Source organism: Neophocaena asiaeorientalis, unplaced genomic scaffold (genome assembly GCF_003031525.2).
Source record: "Neophocaena asiaeorientalis asiaeorientalis breed wild unplaced genomic scaffold, Neophocaena_asiaeorientalis_V1.1 scaffold606, whole genome shotgun sequence".
Lineage (NCBI taxonomy): Eukaryota > Metazoa > Chordata > Mammalia > Artiodactyla > Phocoenidae > Neophocaena > Neophocaena asiaeorientalis.
In genome coordinates, this window is record NW_020173687.1 from 4,771,614 (window position 1) to 4,791,355 (window position 19,742).

Here is a 19,742-nt window from a genome sequence, read left to right on the forward strand (position 1 = left end):
AGATTTTTTTTTGCGGTACACGGGCCTCTCACCGTTGTGGCCTCTCCCGTTGCGGAGCACAGGCTCCGGACGCGCAGGCCCAGCGGCCGTGGCTCACGGACCCAGCCGCTCCGCGGCATGTGGGATCCTCCCGGACCGGGGCACGAACCCGCGTCCCCTGCGTCGGCAGGCGGACTCTCAACCACTGCGCCACCAGGGAAGCCCCTAGCCTGACAGATCTTTACCATTCATTCATTCATTCATTCAGCAGCTCTTACTGATGGCCTGCTGTGCGCCAGGCATATCAAGGAGTCAGTAAAAGATTTTTGCCCTGGGTGCGATGGTGGAGGATTGGGGGGTGGACCCAGCTGATAAACAGTAGACGTGGGAAGAAAACGTTCTGTGTGTCAGAAGGTGATACATTCTCTGGAAAAACAGAAAAGTAGATCAGGGTACGGTGGGGTGTAGATGGGAGGCATGCAATTTCAAAATCAGGTAGTCAGGGTGGACCTCATTGAGAGGATGAGTGAGCAAAGCTTTTACTGAGAAGAAGGAAGTTATCAAAGAGGACATCTTGGGGAGCAGAGTTCTCGGCAGAGGGAAGTGCTGGGCTGTGTGATGGCCCTCAGCCAGGGAAGTGACTGGGGTCATGGGGAAACAGCAAGGAGCTGCGTGGCTGGAGGAGAGGGCAGGGGTGGGAGATGAGGTCAGAGAGGCCAAAGGGGGCCAGGTCATTCCTGCTGACATGAAGCCCCTTCCCTTATGGGACCATCCACTCACCGGGGGCTGCTCAGGTAACACCTAGCTTTTATCTTCACAGTGGTTGTCAACTGGGGACCTGTGGCAGTGTCTGGAGACGTTTTTGATTTTCACAAAGTGGGGAGAGGATGCTCCTGGCATCTAGTGAGTTGAGGCCAGGAAGGCTGCAGAATGTCCTGTAATGCACAGAACAGCCCTGCCTCGGGCTGTTAGAATGTGGTTCAAGGGCCAGTCATGCTGAGGCTGAGTAACCCTGCTCTGTTATTATATAGTTCATCAGCTGTTGATTGATTCAGTTTGTCTTTGAAGACTTAATAAAAAAACAGCAACATTAAAATGTCAGGGAAAGAGGTTATTAATCACGGTATCTGGTTAGAATACTGTCAGAGTTGACGTTGAAGAGTTGACGTTGATGCTGGCTGTTTTCATTCACTTTGTGGCAAGGGGTTCCACATCTGCCTTGCATGTACATTTTAGTAAACTCTGGTGCTTTTATGGAGTAGTTCAAAAAATTTAACACATCATTGACAAGTAAATAGTAATAGTCTGACTGATAACCTCATCAATTTGGATTCAAGTAGGATTTTGAAAGGGGCCAGGATGTTGATCCACACAAAGAACAATGTTTACCTGTATTTGGAACTTGGAGTAAAAGATACTATTATTCACATATGAATGTGATGCTCTTAGTAGGGAATATTGTCCTTGGATTATACCAATCCAGTATTTTTCAGAAGTCTGTCATTTGTGTACCGCTTTTCCTATTTGTGCTGTATCTATATACCACCTGTATTTTTCTTTGTATCAAATAACTTCTTTTATTGAAACACATTTTGGGGAACTTGTGTGAATTGCTCAACATGAAACTTAACCAAAATATCATAAGACAAAAGTAAAATCACATGATAAAATTCTAGGTAGACACAGTTGTCTGCGAAGGATTCTGAGTGTGAGCCCTGCTCTGTGTCCGAAAGGAAGATGAACCAGTTTTAGGGAAGTGTTGAAGACACGCTAGTCGAAATGAAACTTTCTTTGATTAATCAGAGAATTGAGAAGAGAATAACTTTCCCACTGTGTGGTTTAGGGATATTTAATGTCCCTTCCCCGTGCCACACTGGGGGACGTGCCGTCCTGAGCTGTCCATAGTGAGGCCAGGTGACGGCTGTGCATTTGCAGACTCGCTGGTGAGGTCAGAGCTGCAGTTGGAGAGTACGTGACCGACCAGGGATGTAAAGGAGGCCGGTCCTCTTTGGCTCTGATTGGCCACCAGCGGTCTATTAATGCAGAGCGCTCCCAGGGAGGTAGCCGTGTGATAAGCTGGTTCTTTGTTCTGTACAGCACTAACACTGTGATTCCACTTCTTAAAACAAAAATCCCTGTAATTCAGATTTCTTAGTATTTCCAGTGAATTTTACACGTCTTTCTTCCCTCTGTCCCTCTTTACCTACTTAATATGAATCACCAAAATTTAATTCTACTATATTCACCGTTAGGGTGGTGGAATACTTCTGAGGAGCCCATGCGCTTTGTATCGGGTGTTGGAATGTATTCATTTTATCGTAGCAGCTATGTGGTAGTCTTGACCTGCGTCCCGCCCTGAAACTAAGACCTCTCATTTTTGCAAGCAGAGGCGAATGAGTTAATGTCTTGGTTTCTTACTAACTCGCTGTGCGCGCGGCTCCAGGTGGCTTTAGGCTAGTTGCTGCGCCTCATGTTTCTTTTGGCGGAAGCTAGATTTTCTCAGCTTCTCAGGGGCTGTTAGACTCTCATGAATTGAATCCAGGTAGTCGAAGTCTTGGGAGACTGACTTCTATAGAAACTGCTATGTATTAAGTGTGGGCTATGTACCAGGCGTTATGTGACGTGGTCCCAGGGCGTAAGGGCCCCCAAGTCTACCGTGGAGACAGAAGCAGTCTACTTAGAGTTACTAACGCGCCACCCCACGTACGATGTTGGAAACTGACAACTGTATAGTTCCGTTTCTTACCCTCCCACTTTACGTGGCTGTTTTTATTGCATTGTACATCTACGTGTTATAAATTCTCCAATACGAAGTTGTAAGTTTTGATTCGTATTGCTTTAAACCATTGTGTGTGTTTTGAAATCAGGAGGAAAAATAGTTTTTAAAACATTTACCCACATATTTACTGTTTCCAATGCTTCTGATTCCTTTTGAAGGTAAAGTTCCCAAGTGGTACCACTCCTCTTCCGCCTGTAGGACTTCACTGAGCATTTCTTTCAGTCCACATTTGCTGGCAATATTTAAAAGAGTGTGTTAAAAAATAAATTCTTAGTGTGTGTGCTTTTTTGGTTCCTTTTTAGTCTGACAGTGTCTTTCATTCATCTTTCTCCCTGAAAGATATTTCACTGGATGTCAAGTTCTAGATTGACGGTTTTTCTTTCAGTCCTTTAAAGGTGTGCTTCCACGGTCTTCTGCTTTCACTATTTCTGGTGAGGAGTCAGGGGACATTCAAATCATTACTCCTTGTACGTAATTTTTGTTTTTCTTTGCTGCTTTCAAGATTCTCTTTGGTTATTAGCGGTTTGACTGTGATGTGTCTAAGTGTGGTTTTCTGTGTACCGTGGACTCTTGAAGAACTTGGACTTGAACTGTGCAGGCCCACTTATATACAGGTCTTTTCTCAGTAAGAAATACTTCAGTGCCACATGGTCTGTGGTTGGTTGAATCTGTGGATGCAAAGGAACCACGCATTTGGAGGACAGACTATAAGTTAGACTTGGATTAACCCCGGTGTGGTTCAAGGGCCAACTGTGTTTATCTTCTTGAGGTTTGCTGAGACCCTTGATTTTATGTATTTGTTCCTTTCACCGAGTTTGGAGAATTTTTGGCCATTGTTCTGTCATCTCCATTCTGTTAAGTCCGCTCAGTGAATTTTTAAATTTCAGATATTGTTTCAATTTTAGAATTTTTATTTCGTGTCTTTTTATAGTTAACATTTCTTTGCTGAGCTTTCTTATCTTTTCACTCATTATAGGCATATTTTCTTTTATATCCATAGGCATTTTATAGTAGTTGTTTTAAAATCCTTGTCTGTAATTCTAAAATTTTGATCCTTTCAATATGCTTTGATGTTTTTTAGCTAGTTCAAGTTTTCTGTTTCTGTGTTTACTGAGTAATTTTGGAGTGTAACCTGGATATAGTGAATATTATGTGCTGTAAAAATCTCTGAATTCTGCTATATGCCTCCAAAGAGTGTTGATTTCTTTGTTTTGTTTTGTTTTATTTCAGTAGGCATTTAAATTGAAGTCCAACTGTTCCCACTGTCTCTCCTGTAGTGGATAGCACCCCAAATCTCATTTCAGTTCTCCTAGCCTCAGCTATGCTGGAGTTTACCACACAGGGGCATGGTTTAGGGGTCAAGCCAGAGTTTGGGCTGAGTTTAATACGAGGGCTTCCCCTCATATTCCCCCCCACCCCCACCCAGCAACACACTTTCTAGTTGCTGTGGTTACCCTGAACCCTGGGGGGGTAGGAGCCTAAAAAATACGAGTGACATAATGCGCTCAGTGGCTCAGCCATAAGAACAGCAGCAGCTGACATTTCTAAAGCGCTTATGTGTGTCGCGTGCTACATAACTATATCTGTGTGTCCATCTGCTGTCATTTAACCCACCCTGCAGCAGTCACCTGACGTAGGCATCCAGTTTACTAGACTGGGAAACTGAGAATCAGAGAGGTGAGATATTCACCTGGAGTGCACCTTCTAAGAGGCAGAGCTGGATTTCAGAACCAGCTATTTCAACTCATACATTATGCCTCTGACGTCTTTTAAGTGCGAGGTCTGGGATTTAATCTTTAAGTTTTCTTCATGTTCTTTAGATGCTTTTCTTTGCCGTTGGTGTTCTACGGTGCTTCTAAGTATGGATTTGTTGTTAATCATACAGTTCAGGATTTGTACTTCTTCAAATTGAATATTCATCTCTTATATTCTGGAAAATCGTTAGCCATTATCTCTGAATATTGCCTCTTCCTATTTCACTAATCCGTCCTGGAATTCCTACTGGACTTAGACCTTAGCATTCCATTCTTCATGTGCCTCAATTGCTGTCCCGTATTTTCCATCTCTTTAGTTCTCTGTGCAGTGTTCTGGGTGAGTTGTCAGATCAATCTTCCAGCTCACTAACTCTCTCTTGAGCTGTGTCGAAACTACTATTTGAGCCAGCTACTGAATTTTTAAATAAATTGTCTCTATCTTTCATTTCTACTTGGTTCTTTTTCAAATGTGCCTGTTCCTCCCACCCCACACTCTCCTCTCTTTTCATTACGGTGTCGACTTTAAAACTCCTATTCATTCTATGCATAATTCTTTGACAGCGTACTTCAGATTTTTTTCTCATATCTCTAATCTTGGGGTGCACATCCTCATTTGTTGTGTCTGTTAACCCTTCCTCTTGATGGTTTGTAACCATGTATAGTGTGAAAATTTTTATTGCCTATTTATCTTCAGCAGGGGTTGTTTTATGAAGGTGCGTGCTTATTGGATTGTAAGTCTCTTTAGAACAGCTTGTTTGCTTCAGCAGGGATGCCTGGAATTGGAATAAATCTGGACAGTGGTCCTCCCAGTTGCTCAGTATGAGGCGCCTACACTTTGCAAGTCGTGTAAATCTGGTCTCTACACCCATAGGTCATGCAAGGCTGTGGTTTTGATTTCTCAGGAGTGAGTGTCCTTTACCCTACTCCCACCTTAACTGTAGCCCCCTTTCCACAATTGTCTTATATTGGGGCTTGGTTTCAAATTCACCACCGGTATTTTTTATCCCCGTATAAGCATCAGAAGTCTAGTGCCTTAGCCCTACCTGTATGTAGGTCTTTAATGTTGACCATAGGGTGTCAACTTCTGCTAAAGCGGTTGTTTCCTAGCAACACACAAGTGGTTTATCTTCCGGGGCTGTTGTGCTGATCTCTGCGGCTCCCTCCCCTCGCCTGGCCTCCTCACGCTTCCTGCTGGGCAGCTGAGAACCGTCCAGGCGGTCAGCCGCTGCCACCTCAGGGCTCTCCTTGTTTGTGACAAGGAGAGATCTTCTCTGGGAGATCCTAGTGCTGGGCTGCTTCTTGTCCAGTGCCTGGAAACTTTTGTTTCATTGATATTTTTCCTGGTTTTTCTAGTTGTGTAAACCTTGCAGGTCTTTTACCTTCTCGGCTGGAAACGGAAGTCTCTCTCGCCTTCCTTCAGTTGCCTCGGAGGCCACAACCCTTGCCTTTGGCTTTGTTGTGCTTTCAGCCTTCATCTCAGTAGGTCTTTCTGCACATCTCTTGAAAGAGCGCTGGGCCAGAATGCAGAACATTTAGGTTCTAAGAATTGCAGGTTTTGCTGCTGGCTTTGGGGGCTCTGAATATAAAATGAGGGAATTTATCAAGGAATGTGCTAAGGTTCCTTCTTGCTTCTTTATGATTTTATATTATAACATTCTTTTTTTAAAAAAAATTCAGTATTTTCATTCATTTAGGTTTCTTTTGGTGTTCCTTCACGGCACTACTTTTTATTGAGCAACTGTTACTTGTCAGGTATTATACTGGGCGCTGGGGTTACAGCCCCTCCGTGGAGCTGGCAGAGCTGCTGGGAGACAGACACGAGCAGCCACAAAAGCTGGTGCCAGCACCTCTGTGGCGGCGTCAGGACGGGAGAGCCACAGCTCCAGGAGAGGCTGTAGCCAGGGACTGGCCTTCCCCCAAAGGTCAGGGAAAGGCTCTTTTGGACAGTGACACCCAGGCTGGGGTAGGGCGTAGCAATTAAGGAGTGATAGTGTCCCAGGCAGTGGGAACAGCACGTACAAAATCAACGAGATGAAGGCTTTTGGTGTGTTTGAAGAACTCAGGGAATGCCACTGTGGCTGAATCCCGGGCAGGGAGGAGGGAGGGATTTCTTTGAAAATTAAGATTAAAATTTCGGTTTCCTTTCTGGCAGGACAGCATAGTGCAACATCTAGAGTCCGACTGTTTGTGTTCAGATTCTGACTCTGCCACTCTGTAGCTGCGTGACCTTCGGCAACCTTCTTAACCTCTTCCCCTCTAGGTGGATTGGAGGACTACGGTCCCTCGTGCAACGGCATGAGGGTGACAGCCTTCTTGGACGTTCTGGGCCAGGACAACCTGTCTGCACTTGCTCGCCTGGAAAAGTACACTTTCAGCGGCAACATCTTCAACTGGTAAGCTGTGCCTGGCCTGCGTACGGTTAAGGGGCCACTGGCGGCCACCTGTCTGTGACAGCCTTGCAGGATGCGTGGTGGAGGTGGAATACGGCCTGTTCCCTGGATGCTGGGAGTCTGCCTGAACAGCACTGCGCTATTAAGGTTTCCCATTATTCTTGTTGCTGTTTTACTGACCACCAGGTAAGCCAGGAAGGAGACGGTGGTGAAATTTAATGGGATTTAAATAATTAGGATTGCTAACTGGCTTTCCTTCACATGTATGGTGCTCAGAAAAGGAAAACGTGTCCCACAATTGAGAAGCATCGCTCGGTGCGTTGCTCGCCTGTCTTGTGTCTTGACGGCACTGGGCTTCAGGGGCCTTTGTGCCACTTGTCCTGCACATTCTGCTATCACTCCTCGTGGTGCTGGCAGGACCCCCCTCTGGGCTCAGCCCACGTCTCTTCCCTTCAGCAGATGACCTTGACTCTTCCTTCAGGAGGAAAGCAGGGACTAAGGCATCCCTTTCAGTTCCCAATCCGCCCAAACCTGCATCTGCCGGCACTTCCCTCCTCCCTCAGAGAAGGCGCTCTCTCGTCTCCCGTCTCCCTCCGTCTTCTGTCTCTTCCTTGTCACCCCTTCTACGGGCCCTTTCCTTCCACTTCAAAACCCTCTCTCTCTCTGACAGTTCTGTGGACTCTCCCCGGCCCTCCCTGCATCCCTTCCCTGAAGGACAGGTTCCGTTAAGACTGGTTCCTACTCGCTGTCTATTCTTACTACTCCTTTAAAAAATTATAGTCTCTGCTTTTACATCTGTTAAATCATAGAAGGTGAGCTCACAGCAAGTGCTACTGAGCGAGCCCAGTTATCATCCCAGATCTACAGCTGGGGAAGTGAGGGTGCTGCGAGCGGCGTCTTTTGATGAGCCGCTCTTCATTGAGCCATGGAGTCCACGGTTTAGCAACTTTCTCTTTTAGGGTCTGTGCTTTTCATGTCCTGTGTAAGAGATGTCTGCGTCCCCGCAGGCCACTAGCGTATTTTCTTACACTGTCTTCCTGAAGTTTTGTTGTTTGCCGTTCACACTGGGAGCCACAGTCCACCTGGCATTGCTTTTCTTGTTTGGTATGATGTGAGGGAGAAGTCAGGTTTCATTTCCCTCCTGTGGTCTCCAGTTAACCCAGGGCCATTCATTGAGAGCGCTTTGATCTCTGCTCTGCATTGCCACCTTTGTCTTCAGTCAGGTGTCCGTTTCTGGACTCTCTAGTCTGCTGCATTGGCTGTGTATCTGTCGTAGCACCAGGACCCCACCATCCTCATTACTGCAACGTTGTCATCCAATTCTTGGTATCAGAGAGGTTACCTGATACCTTGCTATTCCGCTTTGTTCTCCAAGATGGTCCTGGCTGCCGTTGGCCCTTTGCATTTCCAAGTGTATGTTAATACCAGTTTATTGGTTTCTAGAAAAGAAAACCTACTGGGATTTTCACTGCAATTGCATTGCATCTATAAATCAATATGTAAAGAATTGATATCTTTACAATATCTAGTTTTCTACTCCTTCCATTTTTTAAGGTTTTCTTCACTTTCCCTGTGTGTGTGTGTGTGTGTGTGTGTGTGTGTGTGTATACACATATATACATATACATGTATAAACATACACATAAATAACTATAAAAGTATAATACATGATATTCTGTTGTAGAGATCTTTTGTATCTTGTTAGATTTAGTTCTAAGTATTTGATCTTTTAGGCTAATGTAAATTGTATCATTTCTTTCTTTTTTTGTGTGTGTGTGGTACGCGGGCCTCTCACTGTTGCGGCCTCTCCCGTGGCGGAGCACAGGCTCCGGACGCGCAGGCTCAGCGGCCATGGCTCACGGACCCAGCCGCTCCGCGGCATGTGGGATCTTCCCGGACCGGGGCACGAACCCGTGTCCCCTGCATCGGCAGGCGGACTCTCAACCACTGCGCCACCAGGGAAGCCCTGGCAGGCAGATTCTTAACCACTGCGCCACCAGGGAAGTCCCTCTTGAAGGGGTCATTAGTCTTGTAGAATTTTCCACATTCTGGATTTGGTGGTCATTATTCTCATGGTATAATTTCATGTGTTCTTTTGTTCTCTGTATTTTCTGTAAACTGAAAATTAAACTTGGAGACTTGATTAGATTCTGCTTCAATTTTCTTTTAAACAATACTTCATATGTTGTCTTGCGTACTTTGTGTTACAAAACATCAGGAGGCAAGTTCTGGCCGAGATGTTAGTATTGAGCAGTGGGCGCAGGTGTTCGATTCTTTCACTACAAAATTCCTTACCAGCCTTTCTTCTAATGATTTTAATGGTCACAAGTAATCACCGCTTAGATCTGTTATTTCATTGTCTGTTGGCAAGTGTCTGTGGAATCTGTAGTACGGCCCCCTTTTCCATCCTGTTGTTGGCTCTGGTTGCCTTTTCTCTTTTTTTTCCCTAGATGATTCTAACCAGAGGATTATCAATTTTATTAGTTATTTTGAAGAATCAAGTTTTGTCTTTGAATTCCTCTGTTATATGTTCATTTTCTAGTTCAGTAATTTTTGCTCTAATCTGTATTATTTTCTGCCTCGGAGTTCTTTTTGGGGGGGAGAATTTAATTGCTGTTCTTTTTCTTACTTCTTGTGGGGAATGCTCAACATTTTACTTTCTTGGCCTTTCCTTTATAACATCTGCATTTTACATTTTAAGATTGCTTTTAAGTACTATATTAAGTATTATAAATACTTAAACATTATATTAGTTGCATCCTCAAGTTCTGATAGGCAATATTTTCATTACCTTTTAGTATAGAGTATTTTTAACATCCATAATGATTTCTCCTTTGACCAATGAGTTATTTAGAAGTATGTTGATTACTTTAGAAATATTTGAAGATTTTTCAGGCATCTTTCTGTTATTTGATCCTTAGTTTAAGTCTTTTGTGGTGAGAGAACATACTTTGCATTATTTCTCTTCTTTACAAGTCGCTGAGATTTGTTTTATGGCTCAGGAATCTACTCTAACTTGTCGCATGTTTCATGTGCGCTTGAAAAGAGCATGCATCCCAACGTTTTTGGGTAGAGTATCCTATCGATGTCAACTTGGAAAGTTGTTTGAAAACATTATTCAGGTCTTGTCTATTCCTGTTTATTTTCTGTCTTCTTGTTCTGTCGATTACTGAGAGAGGAATGTTGGAATCTGTGACTATAATCATGGATTTATCTGTTTTTCTTTCAGTTCTAACAGTTTTCATTTTGTGTATTTCGAAGCTGTGTTCTTGGGTGTGGACACACTTAGTATTGCCCTGTGTTCTTGAATAAATTGATCTCTTGATCAGTGTGCAATGTCCCTCTTTATCGCTAGTCATATTCCTTTTTCTGAAGCTTACTATGTTTAATATTAATATATATACTTCCGCTTTCTCTTGATTAGTGTTTGTATGGTATATTTCTGCCCATACTTTTGTTTTTAACCTTCCTATGTCTTATATTTAAAGCCTGGTTATTGTAGAAAGCATATAGTTGGGTCTTGCTTTCTCATCCAGTTTAACAATCTGCCTTTTAATTTGAATGTTTAGCTCATTTACATTTGTTACTATTGCTATGGTTTAGTTTAAATCTACTGTCTTGCACTTTGTTTTCTGTTTGTCTCAATTCTTCCTGGTATTTTCCTCTTTTCCTGCCTTTTTAAGAAAAATCGAATGAGTTTTGTTTTTTTTTTTTTGCGGTACGCAGGCCTCTCACTGTTGTGGCCTCTCCTGTCGCGGAGCACAGGCTCCGGACGCGCAGGCTCAGCGACCATGGCTCAAGGGCCCAGCCGCTCTGCGGCATGTGGGATCTTCCCGGACCGGGGCACGAACCCGCGTCCCCTGCATCGGCAGGCGGACTCTCAACCACTGCGCCACCAGGGAAGCCCTCGAATGAGTTTTTTAATAATTCCAATTAATCTCCACTATTGACTTATTAGTTATACCTCTTTTAAAATTTTTTATTGGTTGTTCTAGAGATTATAGTGTATTCCTTTAGCTTATTCCAACTGCTCTTCATGCAGCGCAGGATGCAGTATAAGAACCTTACAGCAGTGGACTTCTGTTTCCTCGCCCCCTATTGTCTTCCTGCATTTTACCTCTGCACAAGTTACAAACCCTACAATACCTTGTTACTATATTTGCTTCAGATAGTCAACTATCTTTCTAAAGCAACTAAAATGAGAAAAAAAAATATATATATGTATATATATATACACATATATATATATTTTTTTGGCGGTACGCGGGCCTCTCACTGTCGTGGCCTCTCCCGTTAGCGGAGCACAGGCTCCGGACGCGCAGGCTCAGCGGCCATGGCTCACGGGCCCAGCCGCTCCGCGGCATGTGGGATCTTCCCGGACCGGGACACGAACCCATGTCCCCTGCATCGGCAGGTGGACTCTCAACCACTGCACCACCAGGGAAGCCCGTGAAAAATATTTTTTATATTTGCTATCATTTTTACCATTTTTGTGCTTTTTAGTTCTTTTTGTAAACTGTCCATTTCTGTCAGATATCCTTTTGCCTCAAGAACTTCCTTTAACAATTCTTGTTAGCACAAGGCCACTGTCAATGAATTCTCACAGCTTTCGTTTGTTGGGAGGCTTTTATTTCACTTTAATTTTTTCTTTAATTAACAGACTTCATTTTTGTGAGCAGTTTTAGGTTTGCAGAAAAACTGAGCAGGACGCACAGAGAGTCCCCGTATTCCCTAACTGCCCCAGCATGCCCATCTCTTCCAGTGACCTGCAGCACGTGAATGAGACTTATTTTCAAGTCCTCGTCTGACTGTTCCCACGTCGGCGGCCGATAACCTCACCCCTCCACGTCTCCCTACCCAACACCCGCTCATCCGCACGCTCGTCTCCCTGCCTCGTTCCTCCACGTCCTTCTTCTCCGTCTTTAGAATCGCATCACTGTTGGTCATCATCGATTTTCCTGCCTCCTTACAGGCCTCGACTGTGAGCTCCTTCAGAGCGGGACCTGGAACTTGCTGGTCTCCACACCCCCGGCTTCCTGCCCCTAGTCCAGAGCCAGTGGGGCTAACTCATGATCATAACTGCACGAGTGGGTGAGGGAAAGAAGGGACGAGACACAAGCGTTCCTTCCGTGGTGACATTTCCAGGGAACATTGCCATGTGAAATCAAGCCATCCTCTTTCTTTATGTTTAAAAAAAATTCGCAGAAATAATACATGCTCTTTGAAATTTAGCAGTTTCAGGAGTTAAATAGTGAGAGTCTCCCTCCCTCCCACACTATAATCTTAGATAGTACCCATGAGCCGTTCAGTGTATATACCCTTCCACACGTTCCCTAAATGAGTGTACGTATATACGAGTGTGTTTATATGTACATGTATTGCACACCTATGCAAAAACATAATTTTGTTAAGAAATGGGTTCATACTGTACGTAAAATTCTTCCTCTTGTTTTTTCATTTCATGTATCATGGGCATCTTTCTAACTCAGTGTATTTCTATAGGTACCTTTAAAAATGGTTGTATGGCATGCCAGTGTATAGCTACATCGTAATTTATTTTAGCTTCCCTCTTTTGATAGACATTTTGATTGCAATTCTTTGCTTCTATCGTAATACGGTTGATGGCTGATGCACTAGAGGACTCATCGTGTGCCAGGTGCCATGCTCTGAGCTTCCCGTGCGCGATCTCATGATCTCATTTAAGCTTCCTCACACTTCCCTGAGGTGCACAGTTGTCCACTGTTCTTTCATGTCATTAGCACAGCTGACAGAAGTATCGACTCTGATGCTTCTGGACTCTGCTCATCCGCTGTGACCTCGCCAGGTCATTCCGACATCAAGCAGCCAAAGTGTTGGTGCCAAAGCACCAATGTGTTTGCGTCTTTAGCTCTCTCGCGTTCTGCATTCACAGCGGTGGATGTGCCCCTGCTTCAGAGCCCTCTCTTACCCCTTTCCTTGCTTTCCTTAAGAGGGCAGGCCTCCTGTGACCACTTGAGGCTGCATGCAGTTCTGTCTATCCGTTCTATGGCCCTACAAGCAGATTGGGGATCTTAGTTGCTTGATTTCCCCCGGGAGGCTGCCATGAATGTGGTCCAGTGAAATGTAATCAGGGACTTCATAGTGTCTGTTCCAGCTTCTTCCCGGACTGGGGCGCGAACCCGCGTCCCCTGCATCAGCAGGCGGACTCTCAACCACTGCGCCACCAGGGAAGCCCACTTATATTTTTAAGTTGTACATTTCCAAGAAATTGTATATAAGCTTTGATAGCTGATTGGCTTGCTTTAGATTTTGATCATTTTAACCGAAAATAGAAAAATAAACCCTTCCATATAGCTCCCATATTAGTTTAAAATATTCATATGAGTATGACACAACACTTTTAGAAAGGCCCAAGTGGATGTTTTGAGTCCTTAAATGGATTCTCTTTGTAAATGAGTCACCGTTTACAGTGCTGAAGCAATTATATGTGTTAAATTTAATGTGGTATATTGGAGCTAGAGCCGCTCTTTTGTTTAATGCTTTGCCTTAGAAACAATTGGGGTGCGTGGATTGTGGGGGAGTGCATTTATGAAAGAATTATTTGTAACGTATACATTCTGGCTGGAATTTGAATAAGCACAACCCGTAGGTCTCGCATATATGCCATTAGTTGTCATAGGTTTTGGACGCTGGCCCGGCATGCAGACGTCTTGCCCCCTCCTTGATTTATATATGGCTTGTTATAATAGAGTTGTCATTCTCTCTTCTTTTTATGTTTTTGTATTGCCGTATAGCTTATCAGCTTTTTAAGCTTGTCTGTAGCATAAATACTCTAAATGGGAAATGATTTTTAACCTGCATTTGTCTAATTTCCTTGATGAAGTATTTCAGTAGGAAAAGCTAGAAACTATCAATATATACTATATAAGATGCTTGGCTTATTCTTATATAATTCTTTTGTCTCATTTTTTCATTGCTGCAGAGCCCACAGTGAGGGCTGAGCTGCTGGAACAAATTCCTCCTATTGCCATTTTTCTACAAGAAAACAGGTCTGATTTTCCAGTGGTGCTCTCTGAACATCTCATACCCATCGTGGTGCGGTGCCTCGCAGATCCAAACAACCAGGTGTGAAAAATTATAACCTTAAGGTCGTCGTAGCAAATTCTCTTTCGTCTTATTTCCGCTGATGTTCGTAATTCAGGAAACAGCTGCTTAGAGTTAAGTGACTCAGGAATGAAAGGTCCCTTTGTGCCCAGTTTCTTTAATCACATAGGAAGGTAGATGGCACGCATTCTTATTATCATATTTCTTTTTTTCCCCCACTTTTCATTATGTAAATTTTCAAACCCACCTAGCCGTGGCGAGGGTATTAAAATGAATGCCCATGTACTCTCCACCCAGCTCCAACTATCATTAACACTTGGCCAGTCGTTTTTCATTTATCTTACCCAGATAAATCCAACCCAGATAAAAGCATTTCCCAGACATTTCAACTGTAAATGCTTTAGTATTGCTCCCTAAGAAATACAGACACTTAAAAAAATCCCCATAGCGACAGTACCATTATCACAAGTATAAAAACTATCAGTAGGTCCTTAATATCATCTAACATCTAGTGACTGTTCAAATTTTCCCAGTTTTGTCATAAATCTGCTTTTTGCAGATGGTCTGTTCAAATCAGAATACGCACAAGGTCTACACATTGCATTCGATTGATGTGTCTTTTAAATCCCCTTTAATTTGTAACAGTTCTTCCTCCTCTGCTATGTATTTGTTGAAACTAGGTCATTAGTCCTATAGGTTTGTCCACATTTGTGATCCGGCTGATTGCATTTCCAGTGTTGTTTGAGATGTCCCTCTTTTCCCAGCACTTCCTCCAAACTGGCGAAGTCTAGAGGCTCAGTCAGACTCAGATTTTTGTATCGTATAGTGAGAACACTCTTTAGGTGTTGCTGTGTTTTCCTGCTGCATCAAATCAGGAAGCACAAAAGCAGTGTCGTCGCTGGATTACGTTCTGTCAGCCGTATCTGTTTATGACAGAGTTCCTCATCAATCTGTGATCAGCCATTAGTTATCATCACCTAGATCTGGGATTTTGTTAGACGTTGCAAAATTGTGATGCTCTAATTCCGTCATTCCTTCTTTTATTTTCTATTTTTTGTTGATGTATAGTTGGTTTACAATGTTGTGGTAGTTTCAGGTATACAGCAAAGTGATTCAGTTATACATACATACATACATATGTATATATATTCTTTTTTTTTTTTTGCGGTACGCGGGCCTCTCACTGCTGTGGCCTCTCCCGTTGCGGAGCACAGGCTCCGGACGCGCAGGCTCAGCGGCCATGGCTCACGGGCCCAGCCGCTCCGCGGCATGTGGGATCTTCCCGGAACCGGGGCACGAACCCGCGTCCCCTGCATCGGCAGGCCGGACTCTCAACCACTGCGCCACCAGGGAAGCCCCATATGTATATATATTCTTTTTCAGATTCTCTTTTCTTATAGGTTATTACAAAATGCTGAGTGTATTTCCCTGTGCTATATAGTAGGTCCTTTTTGGTTATCTTTTTTATATATAGTAGTGTGTATCTGTTATCAACATCATTCCTTCTTCTTTTTTTAAATAAATTTATTTGTTTATTTATTTTTGGCTGCGTTGGGTCTTCGTTGCTGCCCGCAGGCTTTCCCTAGTTGCAGTGAGCTGCAGGGGGCTACTCTTTGCTGTGATGCGCGGACTTCTCATTGCGGTGGCTTCTTTTGTTACGGAGCACAGGCTCTAAGCATGTGGGCTTCGGTAGTTGTGGCACGCGGGCTTAGTAGTTGTGGCTCACGGGCTCTGAGCACAGGCTCAGTAGTTGTGGGCTTAGTTGCTCCAGAGCATGTGGGATCTTCCCAGACCAGGGCTCGAACCTGCGTCCCCTGCATTGGCAGGTGGATTCTTAACCATTGTGCCACCAGGGAATCCCTCATCATTCCTTCTTAATTTAATAGCTGGAATTCTTCCATAAAGAACTTCCCCCTCAGCTATTTGGTAACTCTGAAAAACTGTCTATGGGAGACAGGTTAAATGATTTACTTTTACGCTTTATTTACCAGTTTCTAGAATAATCGGTATCCTAATAATCTACAAGGTTACCAATTAGGTTTTAAAATTTTATGTTGAGTACTATTATGAACTCCTGAATTTTAACATATTAGATATGTTTTAAGCCACTGTAGTTTTTATTCTTTTTAATAATCAAATTGTCCTAGTTTTGACCAGAGGTAATCCTTCAGGTTGGCTCCTGAATTTTCTTAATGTGATCCAGTAGACTTTGCTAGCTCACTTTACCTGGAATCAGCTATTTCTCCAAGGAGCCCTGGTTCCTTTATGAGGGAAATAATAATAAGAAACGAGAATGTGGGTACCAGAGATGCTCATTGCTACAAGAGTGGTCATGGCTTCTAGTGACAGAGCAATTTATTTTCTTAAAAAAATAAAAATTCCTCATGAGTTTAGTTGGATTGATATTTCCAACTCAAATTTAAGATTATAGGGCTTTTACTTACTTGATTTTTATATTTGTATCTTTTTATTTGTTTGTTTTTTACGCAGTATAAATCTTCCTTCTCCATGGTATTAATGTGTGTGTGTGTGATGTGTATGTGTGTGTATCTAAAATAAAAATACCAGTAGTATTACTAACAACCTGGTAGGATGACTGAATGTAGTTTAAGATTTCTTTGCGGTTCTTTTTGCTTTTAGGCTATCTCCCAGTAGAGATGCACAGTCGTATTAATACTACTGTATCTTAAAGTCACTTGCATTAACCCTTCTTTTTGTGGTTAAGCTGCCATCCTGATACACAGTTAGGCTCATTTGTTTTCATGTATTTTTCATTTTTAAGAATTGCTTTAGCTTTTACATTTTGATCTAATTTAGACTTGTAATTATTTAAAATGTTTTTACATGATTCTAAAGTCAAAACTGTAAAAGAAAGTACATTTAGAGAAATCTGATTTCTACTCCTGTCTCCCTCCCCGTTCTCTCTCTCCCCTATGGATGTTCATTTTTATTAGCTTTTGGTTTGTTCTTGCCTTCAAAAAATACACACGCACAAATAACTCTAAGCAAATACACGTATGTCCTTGTATCCTGTACTGCCTTGTCCCGCTCTCAGGTGTGAGGTGGCATACTGTCCCTGGTGCTCTCTCCCTTGCTTTTCCCATTGTCTTGGTGTCCCGGAGATTAGCCCGTGACAGGCGAGGGAAGGCGTCCTCGTTGCTTTTCCCAGCATCAGAGCACTCCACTGTACTTTATCCGTAGACCTTAGGTCATGTCTACCCTTTGCCACATTAAAATTGTTGCAACAAATAACCTTGTGTCATTTCTGTTTCTGTCAGTTGATTCTGGGGATGGATTTCCACTAATTTTTTTATGATATGCCAAGTTTTTGTTATTGTCATTGCCAAGAAAGTCTACAGTTTTGACTTGTATTTTTCCCTTGATCCAAGCATTCTTAAAAGAGCAGATGCTCACTTTTGACTATCAGACAGTGTGATGGGATTAAGGATGTTTTTTTTTTAATTTTTTGCGGTATGCGGGCCTCTCACTGTTGTGGCCTCTCCCTTTGCGGAACACAGGCTCCGGACGCGCAGGCTCAGCGGCCATGGCTCACGGGCCCAGACGCTCCGCGGCATGTGGGATCTTCCCGGACCGGGGCACGAACCTGCGTCCCCTGCATCGGCAGGCGGACTCTCAACCACTGCGCCACCAGGGAAGCCCAAGGATGGTTTTAAATAAGGAAAGAAGTCATCCTGCCTCCACTGTCCTGTCGTCATTATTTTGGTTATTTTCGCATTTTCTTCTCCGGGCGCTTACATGTTTTCCTACGTAGGTCTCATCATAATGCGATGCGGTTTCCTCCGTCCATGCATTTGTTCAGACGGCTTCTGAGCGCCCATCACGAGCTGAGCATGGCGCTTCTTGCTGGGGATGAAGAGATGAGTAGGACGGATTTTTCTACCCTAGGAAGCTCGTCTGCGTGTCATAGACGTTGTACATCTTCATAGTCTTCATATTTTTAATTGTTTTGAATGCTTAGCTTCCTTTCAGCTTTCTTGTCCTGTAGACGCAGTGAGCTTCACAAAAGGTGCAGTTTTATTTTTCTGTTGGCTTTTCTTTTTCCTTTGGATACATTCTTAAAAATGAAGTTGTGCTGGGTTGGCCTTTGGCCTTGGCCTCTGTCATGTATCACTGTCTTACATTCGACTCCAGAGGAGGGAGGCAGGAGCCGTGGTTTTGGTCCCAGGCTCTCGTGTGGTTCCTGACACTCAGCCTGTGTTTGCTGAGGAGTCGTGTCCATGGCGCAGAGCCGGCTCTCCCCACTGTCGGCCTGTGCTGTTCACGCACCTCCACTGCCCGCCTCCGCCCTGCTGTACCTCGGTCGCTCCTTTCCTGGGGTCTCCAGAGCTGCCTCCTCTGAAGTCCTGAAGATGTCGTCCACTCTCTCACCGTTGACTTCCTACCGCCCTGAGCCCACCTGCCCTGGAGACCTCTGGCTCCCCGACCCCCTCTGTGCCCTGCTGTTACTTCCTGTTCTTCCTCAGCTGCTCCCTCTCTCATCCTGCCCTTTAGGCTGTCTCCACCATCACGCTCCAGTTCTTTCCCTTGGACCGCGCTTCCGCCCTCCCGGCCCTGCCGCCCGCAGCCCACCGGCCCCCTCCATCCTGGGTTCCCATCTTGGTAGGGGAGTCACATCGTGCACTGACTGGGGCCATTGCAAATTTATGGGTTCCGGTTGCCGCGGGACTTGCAGTGCTGCTTGGCAATCCTTTTACTTGTCCCTCGTCAGCTGCTTTTCACATTATCCTTGGCAGCTCTTTTAGACCTTTGCCACTTTCATCAAGCCTCTTCACCTCACCCTGCCTTGTGCCTAGCCGGTGGCTTTGCATTTCACTTCCCAGAGAAAACAGAGGCCTTCAGTCTTCATCCCCTCTCTCAGTGAATGGAACCGCCATCCAGTTTCTTCAGTTCCCCAGAGCCACAACCTGGGAACCACCCAGATCTTTCCTTCTCTCACCTCCTACAGCTGGTTAGACCCAAGTCTCCTTTGTTTCCGTAACAAACACATAACCTCTTGAGACACCCCCTCTGCCCTTCCTGTCGTCTTTAAACACAGGAATATGATGAAGTCGCATCTTAGTGAACAGTCTTGAGACTCTTTAGCGCCCTCAGGCACAGCCCAGCCTCCTCCATGGGCCTCCGGTCCCCATCCCGCCGTGGACACCACAGGCGTCCGCCCCGCCCCTTCCTTCCGTTCCTGCCGGTCTCCCTGCTCCTTCCCAATGCCTCTCTCCTCCCATCGGTCCCCACCGCCCTCTGACAGATGCCGACCGTGTGGGCTGCTCGCAGTGCCTGAAGGTCCCCGATGAGTTACGATTCATAATTGGGCCAAGACGAAGATTTCGCTGCTTGAGGCAGTGGGTGTGCCAGGCCCCATCCAGCACCTGCATTTCGGGACAGGCTGTCTTTCTCTGTTCATCATCAGGTACTTTTCATGACCATTGAACGTGCGGTGACTCCTGTGAGGTATAACATTCACAGAACTGGGCACGACAGCAGTGTTGTCACCATGACTGCCTCAATTGCTAACAGCTGCGATGTCTTGAGCTGTCACCGTGTGACGTACCATGCTCTCGTTTCCTCTTCCTAACCGTCTCGGGAAGGATGGGCATGCCGGTGAGCTCGTCCTTGTTTTAGAGGTGAGGAAGCCGAGGTGCAGAGAAGTGCGGCTGTGTGTGTTGGGAGCCCGGGCTCATGAGGCTCGTCTGCTGTATGTTTTGGGATTGCCCAGGTCTACTGGACATTGTAACCAATAGT

The 19,742-nt window shown here is 44.6% G+C and overlaps 1 protein-coding gene across 1 annotated transcript in view; it reads left to right on the plus strand.

The window, feature by feature from the left end:
• The window catches only part of ANKRD60 (ankyrin repeat domain 60), a 77,218-nt gene that overhangs the window by 10,925 nt on the left and 46,551 nt on the right, over positions 1-19,742 (plus strand). The window contains exon 2 of the mRNA XM_024750430.1: positions 6,773-6,905. The gene's annotated coding sequence lies outside the window, so the exon portion shown is untranslated. The remainder of the gene's footprint in view (positions 1-6,772; positions 6,906-19,742) is intronic.